Below are 22,868 nucleotides of genomic sequence, written 5' to 3' on the forward strand. Positions count from 1 at the left end.
GTCATGAGGCAACTGAGTCTTCCTCAACTCCGGCTCCCCGTGGATTCTATACTGGGTCTCAATCTTCTTGGGAACATAGGGATTAGATAATGGATGCGTCCAGTTCGTCAACGTCTGCTTCAGGACATTATACAGAGGAACAGTGGACGATTCCTTAGGAGGGGATGGATAGTCCAGGACCTCGAACATCTCAGCCCTGAGCTCATCCACAGTCTCCACAGGGAAGGGAATGGCCGTAGACATTGCCCGGACAAAAGATGAAAAGGAAAGACTCTCTGGGGGAGAAAGCGTCCTCTGGGGCGAGGGAGTAGGGTCAGAGGGAAGACCATAAGACTCCTCATTCGAGAAGTACCTGGTACCCGCCTCTGCTTCCCACGAGCCCTCCTCTGCGGAGTCGGACATGAGTTCATGAACTTCAGTCCGAAGCCTAGCCCATCTCTGATGTCCATCGTGGTGTCGTCGAGAGGAAGACTCCTGTGCTGGAGGCGATGAAGCTCCCTCCTTCGATGACGGCAGGGTATCAGCCTGGGTGGCACTCGTCCCCAGCACCGCAAGCGGTACTGGAGTCGGAGACCGCACCACAGGCGATGAGCCAGCCGCCGCCTCCTCCCTCGACAGCACCGGCGGCGCATGCACCGACGATGTCGAAAAAGATGGTACCGGCGGCGCAAGCACCGAAGGTACCGGAGATGGGCGCAACAGCTCCCCCAGAATCTCTGGGAGAACGGCTCGGAGGCTCTCGTTGAGAGTGGCTGTAGAAAAAGGCAAAGGCGCTGGTACAGGAGAAGATGTAAGAATCTGGAGCGCGGAGGCAGTACCGGGCTGTCCGGAGATGAGTGCACCGACACCTCCTGAATAGAGGGCGAGCGGTCCCTCCCGCATCGGCGCTTCTCAGGTGCAGATTCTTTCGGCACCGTGGCAGGACGGTGACCAATGCCGATGCTTCGTGGCCTTAGCTCGAAGCTCGGTACCTCCCGGTGCTGAAGAGGACAACGTTGAATCCAAACTGCTCCTCGGGGCCTGGTCCGAAGGTCGGTCCCGGTGGGCCTGCGCAGCAGGAGTCCTCGAGGCAGGTGGAGACCTACTCAATGGCTCACTGCTACCAGCATGGGGTCTCTGGACAGCCATTACTTGCGCTCCAGAGAATGATGCACACTCCGATGCCGACATCGATACCTGCGATGACCTCGGTACCGCTGCTTCCATCGACGCTGAAGGACCTGACCGGCCTCCGCACAAGACGTTCCACTGAGCCAAACGCACCGCCTGAGTCCGCTTCTTCAACTGGAGACACTGAAGACAGGCGTCAGGTCGATGACTCTCACCTAGGCACCGAAGACACGAAGCATGTCTGTCAGTAAGGGAGATGGTCCGGCTGCACCGCGTGCACCTTTTGAAGCCGCTGGTAGGCTTCGAGGACATGGACGGAAAAATCGCGCCGGTGAAGTCGAATGCGATGGTGCCTGAAAAAAGAGACACCAAAAAAGAGAAAGACCTGCACGGGCGGCCTAAAATGGCTGCAAGCAAAAAAGAAATTAAACTTAAGGGGAAAAACTAAGAAAACTAAGGGTTTTTCTTTTTGTTTTTTTAAACAAAGAAAAAATGAAAGAAAAGTCAAAGACTCAAAAAAGAAAATCGCGGAAAACGACGCGAAGAAAAACAAAAACCGCAAGAGGAATCCTGGGCAGAGAAGCGGCAAAGCAGCATTCCCAAACCGTGGAAAAAAGAAGACTGACGCGCATGCTCACATTCGGGCGGGAAGACGGCCGCGCATGCGCGGTGCGCACGGGAGCGCGAGGCTAGCAAACTTTTGTTGCTAGGGAAGATTTTCCAGTCCTGGGCTGCCGTTGGACGTCACCCATCAGTGAGAACAAGCAGCCTGCTTGTCCTCGGAGAACAGTAATTACCAGTCACTGCAGATTAGTTCTCAAACTCTGCTCTTACGGGAGTTAAAACATTTAATTTGAAGCTTCAGTTATCAGCTGCTTTCAGTCATTTAGCACCTGTCACTACATACTACTGTAGAGGTGTTTCACTTGGATCTCACCCTTGATAAGCCTGACGCCTGGTTCCAACCTTAACTATCTTTTCTGCAAGAAAAACAACATGGATTCTGCATTTCTTCCTGGCAGTAGTATACTAGTGACTTCAGTCAAGGTCATGTTGTTTCTCATTCTCCATCCATTTTATCTCCTGGGAAGCTGTGTAGGGGAGCGCTTCACAGAGACAGTGTCTCCAGTAACATCTGTGAAACGTGGAGGGGAATTTGGCACTGCCAGACTACTACTATTCAGATGTTCTTGCTGGAAGCCCACCAGGCTCTTCATTATTGTGACTGCATGTAACATACTGGACAGAGGTACACAGTTCGTGATTGGTCCTTGATTATCACTTAGACCCGGAGGGCACTGCCAATGCTGGACTTCAGAAGGAAAGAAAGAAACAAAGGAGATGAGAAGATTTGATGGTGTATGCATATTTCTCTAGCAGAAAGGGAGACTGAACTGTCCAAACACCTCTGAACTGTATTTCTTTGTGCTAAGTGCAGACCCAGGCCAAACTCAGAAGCTGACTGCAGGCTTCCTACAGACTGAGTAACCAGTGGCTTTGCAGAACAGGGACCCCAGACTAGAACCAGACACGCAAGTGGCTCTCCGGGGGGGGGGGGGGGTCTGCTAGACCTTGTAGAGGAGCCAATTCATCTCCCCATCTTGACTTCAAAGCTATGTACCACACCAGTGAGAAAGAAGGGATTTTCCTCTTATGGTTCAGGGATCAGTTAATGTTTGGCATTAGTCTTTCATTGTGGACAGCCTAGCCACGATCCAGATGGCCACTTTAGGCATTTTCATATCCTTAGCCAAACCTGTGTACAGTAATTTCTATCTGAATGATTACCTGGCTCTAGAAGTACCTACATTACCATATCTCAAAAGCTATGTGTATTTCTTCTAGTCTCTCTATATGCACAGTGGTTTAGTTACTTTATCATGCCTCAAGTGGCTCCAGTTTCCATCTGCTGACTTCATCTTTGCTGCTCTTAAAACTAACACTCATCCTCTCACACTTGTAATTGCTGTCCCTATTTTACTCCTAGCTTGCCACTGTACAGCTATTAAAGCATAACCATAAAAAATACACACACACCCTTATGTTATTTTTAATTAGAAAATATTATTTCAGAAGTGTACAAAATGTTTTAATGAATATTTCCAACAAACTCCTACGCCACAGTTTTTGTAATTCTATAACAGAATTACAAAAAGGTAGTGCACATGAAAAAATCTGCGAAGGCAACACAAAAAGTTTATATGTTTTATAAAATTTCTATCACTAAAACACTTAACCCTAGTACTATCACAACTTGTCAAATAGTTAAAAGTACAAAATGAAAACCATATGACTGAACACATTTAAGTATACCAAACTACAGAAACACAGCAGGGTAATGTAACGCTAATGAATGCTTCTCTGTTTACAATCTCTGCTTCTGAAAAAGTCATAACTGCAATGCTTCACTGTTAAATACAGATGTTTTGAAGCAAAATACTACTGCCTCCTTCATTTTTTAATTCCTTGTCTAGCCAGTTTATCAGCCGCCTCATTTTCAGGGTAGCCAGCGTGTGCAGGGACATGCCTCTGTGGAGAGAAATTGAGCGTTAACCCCCACTGCAAGTGAACACAAACAGAAGCTTAACCCCTCCTCCCAATTTTTTAAACATTTGATAATATACACATTTTAACACAAGTAAGCCAGGTTAGAAAATACTGTACTATGGAATGTCAATATGAAGTTTGCCTTCATTTTATTCCAAAACTGATTTGCTATCTTTAAAAGAGGTAATCTCCTAGTAAGATAAAGTCAGACATCCAAGTAAGTGATAACCAACAGCTCTCTCAGAGGGCCTATTCCTGAAGTGCAATAAGGTTTTGGACAATGCATATTAAATAGTCATTTTGAATGTCTATTAAATAGAAAACCTCCACAGTAATATTTGAAAGAATGCTCAGCATTTACAAGTCAACCACATAAACAGGTGGGACAAAAACTTAAAAGTCATGGGTAAGAGGCATTGCTATTCTATGTTTATTACTGGCTTGATATATTTATTTATTACATTTGTATCCCACATTTTCCCACCTTCTGGTAGGCTCAAAGTGGCTTACATAATTTCAAAGTGGTGTGAACAAATACAGTGTAGGAGTATAAAGAGATTTGGAATGGTTCTTCCCCAGCGGATTACTAGGGTAATATACCAGCCTAGAATCAAAGTAGTTCATAATCAAATTAAAAATATAAAGGAACACATGAAATGAATTACAATTCAGCTGATAAAATAGGTAAAGAATAGAAGAAGGAGATAAAAAGGAAGAATAGTCAGAGAGGAAGAGATCAGATTGTGAGACTGGACTGGCTGATAACCAAATCCACCCACCTGCATCAATCAAAGGCTCTTAAGAATGGAACAATGAAAAAAGTGGACTGTCGGGTAGATTCTAGACAAGAACAGAAGACCAGGGGAACAAAAACGATATTTTAGAGGGAATGGAGGGCATGCATAGGTCTGTAGGGAGTAATAAAGGAAGAGAGATATAATGGATCACCTATATGGAGGGTTCTAACTTAAAAACAATTTATTGGAAAAATAACACCACAGTACAAAAAATGTCAAACATGCAATATAAGACAAGTCTGGATAAAGCGAATGCTACATACCTGTAGAGGGTATTCTCCGAGGACAGCAGGCTGATTGTTCTCACTGATGGGTGACGTCCACGGCAGCCCCTCCAATCGGAATCTTCACTAGCAAAAGCCTTTGCTAGCCCTTGCGCGCCAATGCGCACCGCGCATGTGCGGCCATCTTCCCACCCGAAACCGGCTCGTGCCGGCCAGTCTCATATGTAGCAAGACAAAGAGAAGGGAAGAAACAACTCCAAAAGGGGAGGCGGGCGGGTTTGTGAGAACAATCAGCCTGCTGTCCTCGGAGAATACCTTCTACAGGTATGTAGCATTCGCTTTCTCCGAGGACAAGCAGGCTGCTTGTTCTCACTGATGGGGTATCCCTAGCCCCCAGGCTCACTCAAAACAACAACCATGGTCAATTGGGCCTCGCAACGGCGAGGACATAACTGAGATTGACCTAACAATTTATCCAACTAACTGAGAGTGCAGCCTGGAACAGAATAAACATGGGCCTAGGGGGGTGGAGTTGGATTCTAAACCCCGAACAGATTCTGAAGCACTGACTGCCCGAACCGACTGTCGCGTCGGGTATCCTGCTGCAGGCAGTAATGAGATGTGAATGTGTGGACAGATGACCACGTCGCAGCTTTGCAAATCTCTTCAATAGTGGCTGACTTCAAGTGGGCTACCGACGCTGCCATGGCTCTAACATTATGAGCCGTGACATGACCCTCAAGAGCCAGCCCAGCCTGGGCGTAAGTGAAGGAAATGCAATCTGCTAGCCAATTAGATATGGTGCGTTTCCCCACAGCCACTCCCCTCCTGTTGGGATCAAAAGAAACAAACAATTGGGCGGACTGTCTGTTGGGCTGTGTCCGCTCCAGATAGAAGGCCAATGCTCTCTTGCAGTCCAATGTGTGCAGCTGACGTTCAGCAGGGCAGGAATGAGGACGGGGAAAAAATGTTGGCAAGACAATTGACTGGTTCAGATGGAACTCCGACACAACCTTTGGCAAGAACTTAGGGTGAGTGCGGAGGACTACTCTGTTGTGATGAAATTTTGTGTAAGGGGCCTGGGCTACCAGGGCCTGAAGCTCACTGACTCTACGAGCTGAAGTAACTGCCACCAAGAAAATGACCTTCCAGGTCAAGTACTTCAGATGGCAGAAATTCAGAGGCTCAAAAGGAGGTTTCATCAGCTGGGTGAGAACGACATTGAGATCCCATGACACTGTAGGAGGTTTGACAGGGGGCTTTGACAAAAGCAAACCTCTCATGAAGCGAACAACTAAAGGCTGTCCTGAGATCGGCTTACCTTCCACACGGTAATGGTATGCACTGATTGCACTAAGGTGAACTCTTACAGAGTTGGTCTTGAGACCAGACTCAGACAAGTGCAGAAGGTATTCAAGCAGGGTCTGTGTAGGACAAGAGCGAGGATCTAGGGCCTTGCTGTCACACCAGACGGCAAGCCTCCTCCATAGAAAGAAGTAACTCCTCTTAGTGGAATCTTTCTTGGAAGCAAGCAAGATGCGGGAGACACCCTCTGACAGACCCAAAAAGGAAAAGTCTACGCTCTCAACATCCAGGCCGTGAGAGCCAGAGACCGGAGGTTGGGATGCAGAAGCGCCCCTTCGTCCTGTGTGATGAGGGTCGGAAAACACTCCAATCTCCACGGTTCTTCGGAGGACAACTCCAGAAGAAGAGGGAACCAGATCTGACGCGGCCAAAAAGGAGCAATCAGAATCATGGTGCCTCGGTCTTGCTTGAGTTTCAACAAAGTCTTCCCCACCAGAGGTATGGGAGGATAAGCATACAGCAGACCCTCCCCCCAGTCCAGGAGGAAGGCATCCGATGCCAGTCTGCCGTGGGCCTGAAGCCTGGAACAGAACTGAGGGACTTTGTGGTTGGCTCGAGATGCGAAAAGATCTACCAAGGGGGTGCCCCACACCTGGAAGATCTGACGCACTACACGGGAATTGAGCGACCACTCGTGAGGTTGCATAATCCTGCTCAACCTGTCGGCCAGACTGTTTATGCCTGCCAGATATGTGGCTTGGAGCACCATGCCGTGACGGCGAGCCCAGAGCCACATGCTGACGGCCTCCTGACACAGGGGGCGAGATCCGGTGCCCCCTTGCTTGTTGATGAAATACATGGCAACCTGGTTGTCTGTCTGAATTTGGATAATTTGGTGGGACAGCCGATCTCTGAAAGCCTTCAGAGCGTTCCAGACCGCTCGTAACTCCAGAAGATTGATCTGCAGATCGCGTTCCTGGAGGGACCAGCTTCCCTGGGTGTGAAGCCCGTCGACATGAGCTCCCCACCCCAGGAGAGACGCATCCGTCGTCAGCACTTTTTGTGGCTGAGGAATTTGGAAAGGACGTCCCAGAGTCAAAATGGACCAAATCGTCCACCAATACAGGGATTTGAGAAAACTCGTGGACAGGTGGATCACGTCTTCTAGATCCCCAGCAGCCTGAAACCACTGGGAAGCTAGGGTCCATTGAGCAGATCTCATGTGAAGGCGGGCCATGGGAGTCACATGAACTGTGGAGGCCATATGGCCCAACAATCTCAACATCTGCCGAGCTGTGACCTGCTGGGACGCTCGCACCTGCGAGACGAGGGACAAGTTGTTGGCTTTCGCCTCTGGGAGATAGGCACGAGCCGTCCGAGAATCCAGCAGAGCTCCTATGAATTCGAGTTTCTGCACTGGGAGAAGGTGGGACTTGGGATAATTTATCACAAACCCCAGTAGCTCCAGGAGGAGAATAGTCATCTGCATGGACTGTAGAGCTCCTGCCTCGGTTGTGTTCTTCACCAGCCAATCGTCGAGATATGGGAACACGTGTACCCCCAGTCTGCAAAGTGCCGCTGCTACTACAGCCAAGCACTTCGTGAACACTCTGGGCGCAGAGGCGAGCCCAAAGGGTAGCACACAGTACTGGAAGTGACGTGTGCCCAGCTGAAATCGCAGATACTGTCTGTGAGCTGGCAGTATCGGGATGTGAGTGTAGGCGTCCTTCAAGTCCAGAGAGCATAGCCAATCGTTTTCCTGAATCATGGGAAGAAGGGTGCCCAGGGAAAGCATCCTGAACTTTTCTTTGACCAGATATTTGTTCAGGGCCCTTAGGTCTAGGATGGGACGCATCCCCCCTGTTTTCTTTTCCACAAGGAAGTACCTGGAATAGAATCCCAACCCTTCCTGCCCGGATGGCACGGGCTCGACTGCATTGGCGCTGAGAAGGGCGGAGAGTTCCTCTGCAAGTACCTGCTTGTGTTGGAAGCTGTAAGACTGAGCTCCCGGTGGACAATTTGGAGGCTTTGAGGCCAAATTGAGTGTGTATCCTTGCCGGACTATTTGGAGAACCCACTGATCGGAGGTTATGAGAGGCCACCTTTGTTGAAAAACTTTCAACCTCCTTCCGACCGGTAGGTCGCCCGGCACTGACACTTGGATGCCGGCTATGCTCTGCTGGAGCCAGTCAAAAGCTTGTCCCTTGCTTTTGCTGGGGAGCCAAGGGGCCTTGCTGAGGCGCACGCTGCTGACGAGAGCGAGCACGCTGGGGCTTAGCCTGGGCCGCAGGCTGTCGAGAAGGAGGATTGTACCTACGCTTACCAGAAGAGTAGGGAACAGTCTTCCTTCCCCCCAAAAATCGTCTACCTGTAGAGGTAGAAGCTGAAGGCTGCCGGCGGGAGAACTTGTTGAAAGCGGTATCCCGCTGGTGGAACTGCTCTACCACCTGTTCGACCTTCTCTCCAAAAATATTATCCGCACGGCAAGGCGAGTCCGCAATCCGCTGCTGGATCCTATTCTCCAGGTCGGAGGCACGCAGCCATGAGAGCCTGCGCATCACCACACCTTGAGCAGCGGCCCTGGACGCAACATCAAAGGTGTCGTACACCCCTCTGGACAGGAATTTTCTGCACGCCTTCAGCTGCCTGACCACCTCCTGAAATGGCTTGACTTGCTCAGGAGGGAGCTTATCCACCAAGCCCGCCAGCTGCTGCACATTATTCCGCATATGTATGCTCGTGTAGAGCTGGTAGGACTGGATTTTGGCCACGAGCATAGAAGAATGGTAGGCCTTCCTCCCAAAGGAGTCTAAGGTTCTAGAGTCCTTGCCCGGGGGCACCGAAGCATGCTCCCTAGAACTCTTAGCCTTCTTTAGGGCCAGATCCACAACTCCAGAGTCGTGAGGCAACTGAGTGCGCATCAGCTCTGGGTCCCCATGGATCCGGTACTGGGACTCGATCTTCTTGGGAATGTGGGGATTACTTAACGGCTTGGTCCAGTTCGCCAGCAATGTCTTTTTGAGGACATGATGCATGGGTACTGTGGACGCTTCCTTAGGTGGAGAAGGATAGTCCAGGAGCTCAAACATTTCAGCCCTGGGCTCGTCCTCCACAACCACCGGGAAGGGGATGGCCGTAGACATCTCCCGGACAAAGGCCGCAAAAGACAGACTCTCGGGAGGAGAAAGCTGCCTTTCAGGGGGAGGGAGTGGGATCAGAAGGCAGGCCATCAGACTCCTCGTCAGAGAAATATCTGATGTCCTCCTCCTCCTCCCACGAGGCCTCACCATCGGTAGACACAAGTTCACGGACCTGTCTCTGAAGCCGTGCCCGGCTCGACTCTGTGGAACCACGGCCACGGTGGGAGCGTCGAGAGGTAGACTCCCTCGCCCGCACCGGCGAAGCTCCCTCCGCCGACGGGGAGCCTTCCTGGGAGGCGACCGCAGTCGGTACCGCAAGCAGCACCAATGTCGGAGATCTCACCCCGGGCAAGGGGCCAGCCGGCGCCTCACTCGACGGTACCGGTGGCGCAAGCACCCCCGGTACCGGAGGGGAAGGGTGCAACAGCTCTCCCAGGATCTCTGGGAGGACGGCCCGGAGACTCTCGTGCAGAGCGGCTGTGGAGAAAGACGTGGAAGCCGATGCAGGCGTCGATGTCAGAGTCTGTTCCGGGCGTGGAGGCTGTTCCGGGCTGTCCATAGTGGAGCGCATCAACACCTCTTGAACAGTGGGTAAGCGGTCCTCTCGGTGCCGATGCCTACTGGGTGCCGACTCCCTCGGCGACCCAGAGCTCTCGGTGCCGATACGGGAAGGGGACCGGTGTCGATGCTTCTTCGACTTTTTGGAACGAAGCATGTCACCGGAGCTTCCCGGCACCGACGAGGAGGACGTAGAATCCAGCCGTCGCTTCCTCGGGGCCGAGGCCGAAGAAGGTCGGTCTCGGGGGGGGCTGTACCGCAGGAGCCCTCAGGGTAGGGGGAGACCCACCCGAAGGCTCACCGCCACCAGCAGGGGAATGGACAGCCCTCACCTGCACTCCAGTCGAAGCACCACCATCCGACGACATCAGCAGAAGTGGAGGTCCCGGTACCACTGACACCAACGCAGCCTTCCAATGTCTCAGCCCCGATGCAGAGGGTCGATGCACTCGATGCAGTCGCGGCCGAGGACGGAGGTCTGGACGCTGTCGACGTCGATGCACTCGATACTCCCGGTGCCGATGCCAACGAAGAGCCCGAGAACAAAACGTTCCACTGGGCCAATCTCGCTACCTGAGTCCGCTTTTGTAAAAGGGCGCACAGACTACAGGCCTGCGGGCGGTGCCCAGCCCCCAGACACTGAAGACACGATGCGTGCCTGTCAGTGAGCGAGATTACCCTGGCGCACTGGGTGCACTTCTTGAAGCCGGTGGGAGACTTCGATGACATGGGCGGAAAAATCACGCCGGCGAGATCAAAACTCGTGATTGCGTAAGGCACCAAAAAGAGGGGGAGAAAAAAAAACGGCCCGAGGCCTCTAAAGGGCCTACCCCGAAGACGAAAAGAAACTTACCGGGGCAAAAACTGAAAATAGAGGAAAGGGGAAAAGACCGATAAGGTCCTCTTCCGAAATCCTTTTTTTTTTTTGTAGCGAAAAGTCAAAAGAGATGCGCGAGGTCAACTTAAGGGGCGCGAACGGCGAAACACGACCGTACCGAGCGCGGACAAAAGAAGACTGGCCGGCACGAGCCAGTTTCGGGCGGGAAGACGGCCGCGCATGCGCGGTGCGCATCGGCGCGCGAGGGCTAGCAAAGGCTTTTGCTAGTGAAGATTCCGATTGGAGGGGCTGCCGTGGACGTCACCCATCAGTGAGAACAAGCAGCCTGCTTGTCCTCGGAGAAAGGCATCATAGCATGTTGATAAGAGGGGTGCAGTGGAATTTTAAAGGTAAGACTCCCATAATCTAATCCAGGTTTGTCAAATGCCAAAACAACATCAGCATATGCCAGAGGGCCCTAGTTCTTACAACCCTTGAATAAAAGAGAAAAAAAAATTCATCTCCCAACCTCTGAACCCTACCCTCCCAAACCACCTCATCTGTCACAAAACCCCAAGCCACCCGTCTGGGGTTACACCGTGGCCACTTAGAGGGTCTATCCCCAGCACAGCTCAGGTCAGTCTGCACCTGCCGCTTGTGCTCTACACTAGCACCCTCCTCCCATCAACTGGGTCACAACCGCCTCTAGCCGAGTCTCCTGCTCTCCAATTATCCCCAGTGATTTCTAGGTTACTGGGGCTACACTCCCAGTGGTCCCACAGTTCCCAGAAAGCACTCACAGACCCAACACACAAACCACCAGGATTCTTTATCAGTCCAGACAAATAAGGCAAACAATTATGTTTATTTTCTTAAAAAAATATTGAACAGTGGAACAAAATAGTGCAATTGGCGAACAATAACAGATAACTGAAATAAGAATCAATCATAACACTAACTGAACACTCGCATACTTCCTAGAAAGTACTTGGGGAGATCAGGGCATATATCTGTTCACAGAGCTTTAGCAAAAGAGATCTCTCTCTCTCTCCTCCCAGGCTGAAACTGAAGCAACAGCCAGGCCAATCAGAACCCAGAACAGTCAAGTTTCAAATAAAAATTGGTTACATTACTACAGGCACTTCCTATTACCTGTGTGCCAAATAAATGAAAGTGCGGAATACAAATATAATAAATAAATAAAGCAAGCAAGCAAGCACCATCTATGGCCAAGCAGGAGAAATACACTTCATATTTAAGACAGGAAAATATCCAATATATTTTACAGGCTTAAAACACAGTTTCTTCACACCATCCCATTAACCCATCTAAACCAGAGTACCAGAAAAGTAGTAAAGGTCCCATTCAAAGTTAAAAGGTATTCAAAATAAGACACTTCCCTTGTGCTGTCATATGTTGCAAATAGGCATCCCAGATAATCATAAAGGGATCAAACAAGTCCAAGAAAAAAGAATGCATTTCTGTGCTACAAGACTCATTTTACAAAATAAAAATGTGCCCCCTTTATCTCTTCCACAAAAAGCCCTCACCTTATCCAACAGCAGCTATTCTGGGGTACCCACTATCCTACAACCCAGAATACTAGCCGTATACCTTACCACTGAAATCCAAACGTTGAGTGTCTCTACATTCCCAAAAGGAATGATTAAAGGTATTCTCTGCATTATGGCACTTAACACACGTTGGGGACCTAATAACACCTGATTTGAATAACTATGCTTGCGTAAAATACGCTCTATATAGCGTTCTAAAGTAACACTCTCAGAGTTCAGTGCTATTGATAAGCACAGGCAAACCTTTAATATTATTCAGTAACTAGTAAAAAAAGGCACGTTTCTGAGAGCAATTAACAAGGTATTTGTTTTCTGCAATGAATGTTTTGAAAGGGATTTTTAGGATAATTGTGTGGTGTTGGTAATGAATAATTGACATTTTTGTATTATGTGCAATATTTTTTAATTTTTGTTTTTTTGTAGTGTTGGTTGTTTTGTTTCTTTTTTAGTGGGGTTTTGGGGTGGAGGGGGACGGTGGTGTGTCTGTGTGAGTGAAAGATCATGTGTCTCTCACAGGTAGTTTGTGAGAGAGTGTGTGTGTGTGTGTGTGTGTGTGTGTGTGTGTGTGTCTCTTCCCTTTTGTTCCCTCCACTGTTGTTCACCAAGCTGCATACCTTGGATTAGAGATTGTGAGGGCGTGTTATCTCCGTACTGTGGTTCAAAGTGTCAGTCCTTTTAGTTCAGAGGTGTGTTTCCTCGTACCTTGTACGTTTGGTGGCACAGTTGCTGTTTCCTGTGTGTCCAGTGTTTTGCTAGAAATGAAATGGGCAGGGTTATAATTGTCATGTATTGCCTTTTTTTGACTCTGTTAGGAGACATTAAGTTTGGCAGTTACATGAAGTGATTTTGTGTGTGTGAGAGTGATGAATGGTGAGAGAGAGATGTTGTTTGGTTAGAGGGCGTGTGTAGTGGTGAGGCGGCATCACTGTCTGTGTGACACAGAGTGTGGCTGTGTGTCACAGTGATAGTTTGTATGTGTGTGAAAGTGAGAGAGGGTTGACTGGGAGGTTGGGTGTGAGTTTCTGTGTTTGTGTGATTTTGTGTTTGTGTCTCAATGTCATGGGGGAGGAGGGGAATAGGGGGCAGGGGTGGTGAACTGAGTGTGTGGTGAAGGAGAGAGTGAGTGTCCATCTCGCCATGTTGTGCATCAGTGTGTTTTTTATTTTTTGGGGGGGAGGAGGGTTTGGTGGGGGGCGGTGGTTTTGTGTGCGAGTGTGAGAGACAAAGATGTGTTTGAAAGATAGATTGTGTGTGTGTGTGTGAGGAAGTGAAAGAGGGTGGGGCAAAGTTGGAGTGCGGGGGCGAGTATCATGTAACAATGTTGGGTGGGGGGACGTCTGGTGAACTTGGAGGGGTTGGCTGTTGTATTTTACTGTTTTTGTCTAACAGTTGCAGGTGTCTTGTTATTTTGGTGGGCCTGGGGGGGCATATGTTGGGGAGGGGGTGTGTTTTGCAATCTGTAACTCTGCTTCACTGTGTGTGTGACACAGAGAGAGAGAGAGTGTGTGTGTGTGTGTGTGTGTGTGTGTGTGTGTGTGTGTGTGTGTGTGTGTGAAAGTAAGAGGGTGGGTTGGAATGGCAGGTTGGTTGCTAACATCTGTGTTTTTGTGGTATTGTGTCTGTGTCTCACAATGGCTGGTAGGGGAGGGTGGGTTTTGGAAGCTGATCTGAGAGGGTGTGGCAGCGGCTTGGAGGGGGGTCAGCGTTGGTTGGGGTTTTTTTTTTTTGGGGGGGGGGGGGTTGGCCGTGTTGTTGGTGGCTTGTATTAGTGTGGTGTTGTAGTCTGTTTTGTTTTTTTGTTTGTTTTTTTTTAAATGTTGGTTTTGGGGGGGGGGGGGGGGGGGTTGGGGGATGTCCTGTGCTGGCAAAGTGGGATGAAGTGGTGTGTGGCTTTGAGGGTGGTTATTGTTGCAGGGATGATATAGAGTGAGAGAGAGAGAGATTGAGTGTGCATCTATCCTTGTGCATTTTCTGAGGTTTGGGGGGGGAGGGTGGCGTGTGAAAGATCATGTGTGTCATGGAGCTACATTGTGTGTGTCTGGGTCACAGAGACAGTTTGTGTATAAGTGACTGAGGGTGGGGTGGATTCGGAGGTTGTGGGTGAGTGTCTGTGTTTTTGTGATATTGTGTGTGTGTCTCACAGTTGTGTATTGAAGTGATGTTTGGCTTTGAGTGTGCTTATTGTTGAAGGGGTGATACAGAGAGAGGAGAGTGACTTGAGTGTGCATGTTGCGCATCAGTGTATGTTTGTGGGGTTTTTTTAGTGGGGTTTTGGGGTGGAGGGGGGCGGTGGTTGTGTGTCTGTATGTGAGAGTGAAAGATCATGTGTGTCACACTGTGTGTGTGTTTGTGTGTCACACTGTGTGTGAGAGAGGGTGGGGCGGTCAGGGTGTTTGCGGGGGAATGCGTGTGTTTCTGTGGTATTGTGTGTGTTTGTCAATGACAGGGGGGAGGGGTCTGTGGGTTGGTGAAATGTCAGGGTGGTTGGAGGGGGGTCAGCGTTTTTTGAGGGGTGGAGTGGGTTGTGTCTGTGTTGTTGCTGGCTCTTTTTTTGTGTGTGTGTGTGTTGTGCTGGCAAAGTTGGAGGAAGTGTTTTTGAACTGAGAGGGTTTTGCAGGGGGTTTGGAGGTGGGTCTGCATGTTTTTTTTTGTTGAGGGGGAGGGAGAGATTCATCTTCATCATTATGGCGGCTGGCAGCAGCAGTCCAAAGCGTGTAGACTTGGCCCTTTTCTCTCTCATGTCCTGTTTTCGCACGCGCGGGACCTGAGCTGTGTGAGAGAGAGAAGTGTCGAGCCTGGACGCTATGGACTTCTGCTGCCATTCGCCGTAACACCGACGATGGAGGGATGGTGCCTGCAAGTGTAAGGGAGGTAGGGTAGGGTGTTACGGAGGGATGACGACCCGATAGGGTGGGGTGGACTGGCAGGTTGGTTGCTAGTATCTGTGTTTTTGTGGTTTTCTTTTTTTTTTTTTATTACATTTGTACCCCGCGCTTTCCCACTCCTGGCAAGCTCAATGCGGCTTACATGGGGCAATGGAGGGTTAAGTGACTTGCCCAGAGTCACAAGGAGCTGCCTGTGCCTGAAGTGGGAATCGAACTCAGTTCCTCAGTTCCCCAGGACCAAAGTCCACCACCCTAACCACTAGGCCACTCCTATGTCTCACAATGGCTGGTAGGGGAGGGTGGGTTTTGGAAGCTGATCTGAGAGGGTGTGGCAGGGGGCGGCCGTGTTGTTGGTGGCTTGTATTAGTGTGGTGTTGTAGTCTGTTTTTTTTTTTTTTTTTTTAATGTTGGTGGTGGTGGGGGATGTCCTGTGCTGGCAAAGTGGGATGAAGTGGTGTGTGGCTTTGAGGGTGGTTATTGTTGCAGGGATGAGAGAGAGAGATTGAGTGTGTATCTATCCTTGTGCATCTTCTGTGGTTTTGGGGGGGAGGGTGGCGTGTGAAAGGATCATATGTGTCACGGAGCTACATTGTGTGTGTCTGTGTCACAGAGACAGTTTGTGTATAAGTGAGGGTGGGGTAGATTCAGAGGTTGGGGTGAGTGTGTTTTTGTGATATTGTGTGTGTGTCTCACAGTTGTGTATTGAAGTGATGTTTGGCTTTGAGTGTGCTTATTGTTGAAGGGGTGATATAGAGAGAGTGAGTGTGCATGTTGCGCATCAGTGTATGTCTTTTTTTTAGTGGGGTTTTGGGGTGGAGGGGGGCGGTGGTTGTGTGTCTGTGTGTGAGAGTGAAAGATTATGTGTGTCACACAGTTAGTTTGTGTGTGTGAGAGAGTGTGTCTTGTGTGTGAGAGAGGGTGGGGCGGTCAGGGTGTTTGCGGGGGAATGCATGTGTTTCTGTGGTATTGTGTGTGTTTGTGTCTGTCAATGATGGGGGGGGGGGGGGGGGGGGTCTGTGTTTTTTGAGGGGTGGAGTTGCTTGTGTCCGTGTTGTTCCTGGCTCTTCTTTTTTTTTTTGTGTTGTGCTGGCAAAGTTGGAGGAAGTGTTTTTTAAATGACAGGGTTTTGCAGGAGGTTTGGAGGTGGGTCTGCGTGCTTTTGTTGTTGGGGGGGAGATTCATCTTCATCATCGGTGTTACAGCGGCTGGCAGCAGCGGTCCAAAATGTGTAGACTTGGCCCTTTTCTCTCTCATGTCCTGTTTTTGCATGGGCGGGACCTGAGCTGTGTGAGAGAGAGAAGTGCCGAGGCTGGACGCTTTGGACTGCTGATGCCATTCACCCTAACACCGACGATGGAGGGATGGTGCCTGCAAGTGTAAGGGAGGTAGGGTGTTACGGAGGGACGACGACCCGAGAGGGTGGGGTCCTCTACGTCCGGAAGTGTGTCGTGACAGGAGGGCGGAGAATATGGAGTAATTGAACGCTGATTCGGGAGGGAGTCTGTCGGGGAGGAGGGGGAGGTCCGAAGTCGGAGAGGAGAGGGCGGGGGTCCGAAGTCAGATGAGGGGGAGGGCTGTTGCCAGGGGACGTGGTCCAGTGGCATCTCGGGAGGGGCGAGTGACAGAGCACCGGGGAGGGGGGGGGCTGTTTTCGAGTGTGTCAGTGAGGTTGGTTTCTGGGCTTTACTGGCACTGTTCTTCACGGCGGTTGTGTGTCGTTGACGTTCGGGCACGCTGTTTGGGTCGTGTTGCTTTCTTGTGGTTGGTCAGTTTCGCTGGTGACGTACCAGAAAGTACTGACGTCAATTTATCAGATGTAGTGCACGAATGGCTCAAGGTTTAAGTGCCACGGAGTCAGCTTCAGAACGTTGGAGGTGCTTTTTATTATATAGGAGATTCCCAATTCCCCAGCCCTCATTCAATTCCCACTCAAATCCTTCCTAGGCTTCAAAGTACAGAGAGCTCTGTGAACACCTGCAATAGCTGTATCATGTGTTGAAATTTCATTAAAAAAGGGTCATCTTCATTCCCATATGACAATTCAGGAGAGCTCAATTCAAAGAATTGATGTAGTGCCTAATCTGTCTATATGCAAATCTATTCCCACTGCACCCATAGAGCTGGCACCTAGGGCAGTATGCCAAGAACATGAATCCCAATGATTCCCTAAGATATAGATATCCAATGGCTTATGTATCTATATGTTGTATGATAGCTTAGCTGTAGTCTTTGTCAATAATATAGCATGCGCAGGAAGAATAGAATACTTGCTATATCTCTTGTGGAAAGGAAGAAATCATTTTATCAACAAGGTAGGGGAAGTCACTTTGTCTCTTTTTGTACCACCAAACTCACTGGTTATCTTAAATAAGCACAGATCTTGTCTTAGGGGGTCCAGGGGTGATCTGGGAAATTACAGACCAGTAAGCCTAATGTCAGTGCTGGGCAAAATAGTGGAAATGGTTATAAAATTATGAAACACATAGATAAACATGGTTTAATGGGAAAAAGTCAGCATGAATTCAGCCAAGGAAAGTCTTGCCTCACCAATTTGCTTAATTTCTTTGAAGGTTTGAATAAACAAAGGTGAGCCAGTTGATGTAGTGTTTCTAGATTTTCAGATAGTGTTTGACAAAGTTCCTCATGAAAGACTCCTGAGAAAATTAAAGAGACATGGGATAGGAGGCAATGTTCTGTTGTGGATTAGTAATTGGTTATTGGACAGAAAACAGACAGTAGGGTTAAATGGCCATTTCGCTCAATGGAAGAGTGAATAGTGGAATGCCGCATGGATCTGTACTGGGACCAGTGATATTCAGCATATTTATGAATGATCTAGAAATTGGAATTATAAGTGAGGTGAGTAAATTAGCAGATGACACAAAACTATTCAAGGTTGTTAAAACACATGTAGACAGTGAAAAATTGCAGGAAGACCTTAGGAAATTGGAAGACTGGGCATCCAAATGGTAGATGAAATTTAATGTAGAAAAATGCAAAGTAATGCACATTGGGAAGAATAATCCAAATCATAGTTACCCGATGCTAGGATCCCACCTTGGGGGTCAGCACCCACGAAAAAATCTAGGTGTCATTGTAGACAATATGCTGAAATCTTCTGCCCAGTGTGTGGCAGCAGCCAAAAAAGCAAACAGGATGCTAGGAATTATTAGAAAAGGGATGGTAAGACCAACCAAAAATACTATAATGCCTCTGTATCACTCCATGGTGCAACCACACCTTGAGTACTGGGTTCAATTCTGGTTGTTGTATCTCAAAAAATATATAGCAGAATTAGAAAAGGTTCAAAGAAGAGTGACCAAAATGATAAAGAGATGGAACTCCTCTAATATGAGGAAAGGTTAAAGGTCTTTAGGTTGGAAAAGAGATTGCTGATGGGAGATATGATTGAGGTCTACAAAATCCTGAGTGGTGTAGAACAAGTAGAAGTGAACTGATTTTTTACTCTTTCAAAAAGTAAAGACTAGGGGACACTCAATGAAGTTACATGGAAATACTTTTAAAATATTTTGTAGACCTCAATCATATCTCCCTTCATCCGTCTGTTTTCCAAGTTGAAGAGCTCTAACCTCTTTAGCCTTTCCTAATACAAGAGCAGTTTCACCCCCTTTTATCATTTTGGTCGCTCTTCTTTGAACCTTTTCTAATTCCACGGTCAGGCTTATTTTCGAAAGAGAAGGGCACCCATCTTCCGACACAAATCGGGAGATGGGAGTCCTTCTCTCAGGGTCGCCCAAATCGGCATAATCAAAAGCCGATTTTGGGCGTCAACTGCTTTCCGTCGCAGGGACGAACAAAGTTCATGGGGGCGTGTCAGCACTGTAGCGAAGGCGGGACTGGGGCGTGCTTAAGAGATGGCCGTCCTTGGCCGATAATGGAAAAAAGAAGGGTGTCCCTGACGAGCACTTGGCCGACTTTACTTGGTCCATCTTTTTCTTGTGACCAAGCCTCAAAAAGGTGCCCAAACTGACTAGATGACCACCGGAGGGAATCGGGGATGACCTCCCCTTACTCCCCCAGTGGTCACCAACTCCCTCCCACCCTAAAAAAAAAAAAAAATTGTCAGCCTCAAATGTTATACCCAGCTCCATGACAGCAGTATGCATGTCCCTGGAGCAGTTTTAGTGGGTGCAGTGCACTTCAGGCAGGCGGACCCTGCCCCCCCCCCCCCCCACACACACACACACCTGTTACACACTTGTGATGGTAAATGTGAGCCCTTCAAAACTCACCAGAAACCCATTGTACCCACATATAGGTGCCCCCCTTCACCCCTTAGGGCTATGGTAGTGGTGTATAGTTTTGGGGAGTGGATTTTGGGGGGCTCAGCACCTAAGGTAAGGGAGCTATGCACTGGGGAGCAATTTGTGAAGTCCACTGCAGTACCCCCTAGGGTGCCTGGTGTCCTGGCATGTCAGGGGGACCAGTGCACTACGAATTCTGGCTCCTCCCATGACCAAAGGGCTTGGATTTGGTCGTTTTTGAGATGGGCGTCCTCGGTTTAAACCGGGGACGACCATCTCAACATTTAGGTCGACCATCTCTAAGGTCGACCTAAATGTTGAGATTTGGGCATCCCCGATCATATTATTGAAACGAAAGATGGATGCCCATCTTGTTTCGATAACAAGGGTTTCCCTGCCCCTTCGCGGGGTTCGATTATGCCCCTCTACATCTTTTTCGAGATAGGGCGATCAGAACTGAACATAATACTCAAGGTGCTGTAGCTTCATAGACCTTCCAGAGGCATTATAGTATTTTTGGTCTTATTCATCACCCCTTTCCTAATAATTCCTAGCATCCTGTTTGCTTTTTTTGGCCGCTGCCACATTGGTCTGACCCAGTATGGCTATCCTTATGCTTTTACCTCCCCCACTTAGACCTTATATAATGCTGGAGGTCCTCAATATCACATGACCCTCCTCAGTGAGGTGGTATTCCAACCAGCTGATACCAGCTGTCTCCCACCTGGCAAATGACAGATTATCCAACCCAGGTTCAAAATTTATATCCCCTTTCACTGAGATCTGATCCATCACTGAAAAGTCCCCTCACAATCAATTATGTGATAGTGCAGCGGGGGGGGGGGGGGGGGGGGGGGGGGGGGGGGGGGGGGGGGGGGGATGTAGAACAAAAGGACAGGAGAACTAACGTGCTTCCTGTGGATATGCATGTAGGCATCCTTTAAGTCCAAAGTCCCTTCCCTTCTTCCCCTGGTGGAATGGGCTCGACCACATGGGTCATTTTAAGGGCAGAGAGTTACTCTGCAAGTACCTTCTTGTGGTAACAGCTGAAGCAAGATGCTCTTGGAGGGCAATTTAGTGGTCTTTGACACCAATGAAGCGCATAACCGAGACAGACTCACTGGTCGGAGGTTACAAGGGGGCAACTTTCTTTGAAAAAAATTCACCCTCCCTCCCACTCGTCCCCCGTTTTGACTGGGGGAGTCGGATGGGCCTTACTTGCAAGCTGTTAAGAACAAGCATGCTGGGTCTGAGTCTGCTGAGGAGGGAGAAAAAGTATGTACCTATGCCTCTATGAGTAGTAGTGACCTCTCTCTGACTTAGCCAAAAAAACTTCTGGATGTGGAGGGTGCAGAAGGCATCTGGCGGGAGAGAGTATCAATGGTATCAGTGTGCTTTTTGATGATGTCCATGACTGCTTCCAGCTTCTCTCCAAACAAATTATCCCACGGCACTTGGCAGCTGCCAACCTCTGCTGAACTGTGAGGTCCAAGTCAGAGACACACAGCCATGAGAGTCTGCGTATCGCTATACTCTGGGCAGAAATCCTGGATGCCAATAATTTCAAGCACCCCTGGCCAGGAATTTACTACATGCCTTCTGCTGTTTGGCCAGCTGGCGAAGAGATTTGACCTGCTCCAGTGGAAGAGAATCCACCAAATCAGACTAAGCACTAAGTTCCACAAGTAGAGGCTCGTGTAGAGCTGGTAAGAATGTATACAGGAGATAAGTACTGCGGTTTGATACATCTTCTGTCCAAGGGAGTCCAGAGTTCAAGCTTCTCTGCATGGGGGTGCCGAAGCAAAGTCTCTGGAACTTCTGGCTTGTTTAAGCACGGATTCCACTACCAGGGAATGATGAGGTAACTGTGGCTTATCAAACCCAGGGGAACTCTGGATCTGATACATGGTATCAATTTTCTTGGGGAGGACAGGGACTAGAGACTCCCAGTTCTTCACCTGAACATCACGCAAGATCTTGTGAAGCTGGACAATTAAAGCCTCTCTAGGAGGAGAGTCATAGTCCAGGACTTCGAACATTTATTGATGTTGCTGGCACAAGCACCCCTGATGCCAATGCACTCTGCTGTAGAATCCCCACCAAGTGCTCCTGGAGCATGGCTTGGATGCGCTTGAGGGTTGACATCGGGAAAGGGTCCTGGTTGTATGAAGATCCCTGCGCCAGCACCTTCTCGATGGAGGGGGAGCATTGCTCCTGATGCCAATAATTCTTGGGTACTTGATCCCTCAGTGCCCCCGGTACCATGCGTTGAGAGGGATCGATACTTGTGCTTCTTGGGTTTTACCTATTGTCGAAAAGACACTCCTCGGTGCCGAAGAGAACGACTTTGAATCCTCATGCTGACTGGTCCCAGGGGCCCTGCACAGCGGTTAGTGCCAAGGCAGGTGGAAGTGGGCATGCATCATACAGGTGTCCACCTGCCTTGGTGCCGTCCGCTGTGAAGGGAACCTCGGGACCAGTCAGCATTAAACCCCAAACCAAGGAGGTGTGAGGATTTGAAGTCATCCTTGCCGGCACTGAGGGGGTGCCGGTGCAGGGATCTCCATGCAGCCAGGACCAGGTACCTAAGTAGACACCGGCAGTTCAACAGGCTGTCTCTGGACACCGATGATCCTAATCAGAGACACTCTGGATAACCAGGTTCTTTTCTGCATATACAAGCAAAGAACAGATAGTAGAGTTATGGTCTGGACCCAAACACTAGAGATACCAGGAATGCGTGTCAATCCCAAAAATGGTCCAACTGCATCGAGCACAGCGCTTGAAGCCACTGGAAACCTTCAATGACATGGAAAGGAAAAACAACCCTGGCCAAATCAAACGACTCAATGGTGATAGAAAAATGGGTTAATCACAGAGAAAAATGAAGGTAAAGAACCCCAACCGAAGCTCAGGCCTAAGAGGGCCTCATGAGCCTGAGAAAAAATAAGGAAACGAAGTGGGGAAAAACTAAAACTTTAAGAGTTAATGAGAAAACAATCCCAAAAGGAGGGAGAGGAAACAGGGTAAAAAAAATACCCATAGGGATGGCACAAAAAGAATAGCCTACGCACCAGACGCTGCGAGAAGCGTGTTCTTTCCTCAAATCGGATGAACAGAGACTGATGGTCCCGTGCTCTCACGGCAGGTAGGAAGGCACTCACACATACGTGCCTGGAGCACTGTCATGAGTTCTTAAAGATACAGTTTGCTGTAAAAGCGTTCCGCACCGGGTGACATGGATGACGTCACCCACGTATGAGAATTGTCTGGCGTGCTTCTCCTCAGAAAACACAAATTCTGCTTGTGACAGGGACAGGTCTCGCCAGCTGTTCAACTGGTGCTCAATAAGATCATACACCTTAACCACATTAAGAGAATAGAGAAATTTAGTGGATGCAGTAAACTAAATCCTTAAGTACTTAAAAGAGCTGTTGCCCACTGAAGAAAAAAAGCACTGCTCTCTAACCAAGTCCATTGAAGACTTCTGATTTTGACAAGTTTATCCGAAAACCTGCATAGTCCCCATAACTCCTGAAAACACTCCAACAAAGGCACCAATGACCTTTGTGGGTTCATTATATGCACCAATATATCATCCGCAAAAGCTTCAATTTTAAAACTCAGGGGTCCTACTGAAAGACTC

The 22,868-nt window shown here is 49.0% G+C and overlaps 1 long non-coding RNA gene across 1 annotated transcript in view; it reads right to left on the bottom strand.

Moving 5' to 3' along the window:
* Positions 1-3,572: 3,572 nt before the first annotated feature.
* The window catches only part of LOC115459132, a 52,904-nt gene continuing 33,608 nt past the window's right edge, over positions 3,573-22,868 (bottom strand). The window contains exon 3 of the long non-coding RNA XR_003940208.1: positions 3,573-3,639. This is a non-coding gene — a long non-coding RNA (uncharacterized LOC115459132). The remainder of the gene's footprint in view (positions 3,640-22,868) is intronic.

This window comes from Microcaecilia unicolor, unplaced genomic scaffold, assembly GCF_901765095.1.
Source record: "Microcaecilia unicolor unplaced genomic scaffold, aMicUni1.1, whole genome shotgun sequence".
Classification (NCBI taxonomy): domain Eukaryota; kingdom Metazoa; phylum Chordata; class Amphibia; order Gymnophiona; family Siphonopidae; genus Microcaecilia; species Microcaecilia unicolor.